At 48.7% G+C, this 3,245-nt stretch overlaps 1 pseudogene; it reads right to left on the bottom strand.

Moving 5' to 3' along the window:
* Positions 1 to 918: 918 nt before the first annotated feature.
* Pkm-ps14 (pyruvate kinase M1/2, pseudogene 14) lies at positions 919 to 2,523 on the bottom strand (annotated as a pseudogene).
* Positions 2,524 to 3,245: the final 722 nt, after the last annotated feature.

Raw genomic sequence — 3,245 nt, 5'->3', positions numbered from 1 at the left:
GTTCGTGAATTTACCACACTGTGACAAGAAGAAAAGACAAACCTCGTGACGCGAGGAAATTGTGTTTATGGTTGCGCAGGTTTCAGTCTGTCCTCCCTTAGCCTTGTCTATTTTTAGCCCAAAATGAGGTAGAACATCTTGTTGGGAGCACATCATGGTACAAAACTCGTCACCTCACCAAACCACAAAGCAGCAAGGGGCAAAACAGACCTGTTATGGTTTAGATACGAAGTGTTCTTTAAAGCCCAGTGCTTTCGAAAGCTTTACACCCAGCCTGTGGCAAGGTTGCAAGATTGTTATTATTATGAGTGTGCTAACTTCATGAATGTTTTAATTGTTAGGATGTCACAGTTGAACAGATTATTGGTACATCCTTACCTGGTTGGAAGACATAGGTCACTCAGGGAATGCCCTTTTTTAAAAAAAAGTCCTTTTCTTTTCTGCTTTAGCTGCTGCTTATTGACATTCAGGTGGTCACTATAGCAACAGGCTTGGAGATGCTGCAGAATACAAGGCGGAGCTTGTCTGCAGTGGCTGAGGAGTGGAGTGAACAAGATCTGTCTGTGTGTGGGTGCGGGGAGGCCAAAGCTGTTGAGAAAGCAAGTCAGGGCCAAGGCCAAAAGTAATCTACACTGGACCCCTACACCCCATACCCCCAACCCCCTACTCTTGCTGTTTCCTGAGTCCAGACCAAGGCTGGGAATTCGCTGGGTAGCTTTTTATAGGAGCAAAGTACACAGAGATGTTGCTACCCTTTTGTGATAAAGTCAGAGGGTTTCCATTCCTGCATTCCTCCTTCACCCTTGCCTCGGGTAGGTCCATATAACAGACAGCTGGATTCTGTTGCGGGGTTTCACAGGCATTAATCTTCCCTGGTGTCCCTGCCCACTAGCGCCACACTATGGCCAAGAGTGAGCACTACAAGCATTGCTGGCCTAATGGGTGGGATTGGGGAGGGGAGTGGGCAGGGGCTAGAAGAGGGGCAGCAGAGGGCCATGAAGGCACAGGCACTATACGCACAGTGTTGGTGAAGCCACAACCAGGGTGCCACCTGGTCAGCACAATGGCCACATCTCCCTTCTTGAAGACGCCTCCGGCCTTGCCAATGTTCATGGCCAAGTTTATGTGAAGGCCAATATCCTCAGTCCAGGCATCCTGTACCTCAGAGGGAAGATGCCGAGGTACAGATGGGCCTGGCGAGCAGTCTGGGGATTGCTAGTCACAACAATGATGGGAGCACAAGGGTTGCATCTGGACACTTGGTGAGCACTCCTGTAGGACTTGGTGAGCACGATACTGGCCCCAATGCAGCACCTGAAGGAGGCCTCCAAGGCACCCTCCGTAGCAGCTTCTATAAGGTGCCAGACAGCAAGTTCCTCGAATAACTGCAAGTGGTAGATGGCAGCCTCTGCCTCATGGGCAATCAGGTGCTGCATGCGAACAGCCTCCAGCGGGTAGGCCCCTTCGGCTGTTTCTCCTGATAGCATGATGCAGTCTGCTCCATCTAGGACTGTTTTAGCCACATCAATGCCCTCAGCACAGGTGGCATGCAGTTTCCTTGTCATGCCCTCCAGCATTCTTGTGGCACAGATGACAGGCTTCCCGGCTTGTGTGCGTCATCGGATCAGCATTTCCTGAGCCAGAAAGACCTCCTCTGCAGGAATCTCAGTGCCCAGGTCGCCATAAGCCACCATGATCCCATCACTGGCCTCCACAATCTCATCAAACCTGCTGACACCTTCACGGTTCTCGATTTTGCAGATGGTCTTCACGTTCTTGCCCTTCTCTCCCAGGACCTTCCTAATCTCATGCACACTGGCTGCCTGTGGATGAAAGATGTAAACACCATGTCTACATCTTGCTCCACTCCAAACTTCAGATCCTGTATGTCCTTTCCTGACATGGCAGGGAGGTCCACAGCAGCACCAGGCAGGTTCATGCCCTTTTTGCTGCCCAAGGAGCCACCATTCTCTAACTCTGTCACCAGGTAGTCAGCATCTTTCTCCTTCATCTGCAGTCAGATGAGCCGATCGTCCACGTAGATCTTGCTGGCCACCTCCAACACCTTGCAGATGTTCTTATAGTCCAGCCACAGGATGTTCTCATCACTCTTCTCCATGTAGGCATTGTTCAGGCTCCCTTCATCATCTCTACCTCTGCAGTGCCTCATCCTTGATGCCTCATCCGGATCCCTTTGTATCAGATCCACTGAAACTGGATGGTAGAGAATGCGATCAGATGCAAAGCACAAACATTCTTGATGGTCTCTGCCTGGTACTCATGGATTCTATGGCAGAAATTCAGCCAAGCCACATTCATTCCAGACTTAATCATCTCCTTCAGCATCTCCACAGATCGGGAAGCAGGACCAATGGTACACATGATGTCAGTGTTGCGGGCCGTGATGGGTGCAGAGTCAATGTCCAGGCGGCACATGTGTTCCAGGAAGGTGTCAGTCATGGCTGCATGGAGCTGCTGGGTCTGAATGAAGGTAGTCCTTGGTTTGCTGTGTGGCTTTGGCATGGTTCCTGAGGTCTTCAGTGTAGTAGGGCACACTCTGAATCCTGCTGAGACAACTAAATTGGACATCTGCAGAGTAAGGATACCTCACTGCTGTTATTAAAAAATCTTGACCTCTCCCCTTCCTCCTCCTATACACAGTCTTTCTTCCTCCATTTCTCCTCTCCCTCCTTTTCCCTTTTTCCTGCATCTCCCACTTTCACTTCTCCACTTCTCCTGTCTCATTCTTTTCCTCGTCTTCTGGAAATGTTTCCCCTCCTGATTTTTGAAGATTCTAAGAACTTCCTATTTTTTAATTTAAACTTAATGCTTTTATTGATTATTTGGAAATTTCACATAACATGTTCCCTGACCCCATTTACTTCTTAGTCCTCTCAGGTCCACACACTCCCTTAAGACCTCCACCAAAACAAAAGAAGAAAAAAATGCTAAGTCCAATTTGTGTTTCCCATATACTCACTGGAGCATGAACAAACTCATAGTACCCAGTCCCTTAAAGGCCACTGAGTCCTTTCCCTAGCCTCCCAACCCACCAGAAGCCATCAACTGTGAAAAGCTACATTTCATCATCCCTATCACAATTTTTAGGAATTCTCTTCAAAGAGTTTCATTTTGGAGTGAGGTGGGAATGGGGAGAAAAGTTGTCACAGAATCCTTCTATGCCTCTCATTCTCAACTGTGAGTCCATAGTCATCGACACCACTGGAAAAGAAGCTTCCTTACCC

This window comes from Rattus norvegicus, chromosome X (assembly GCF_021556685.1).
Source record: "Rattus norvegicus strain SHRSP/BbbUtx chromosome X, alternate assembly SHRSP_T2T, whole genome shotgun sequence".
Taxonomy (NCBI): domain Eukaryota; kingdom Metazoa; phylum Chordata; class Mammalia; order Rodentia; family Muridae; genus Rattus; species Rattus norvegicus.
Note: the sequence above shows the minus strand (reverse complement) of the source record. Positions and strands in the feature narration are given on the sequence as shown.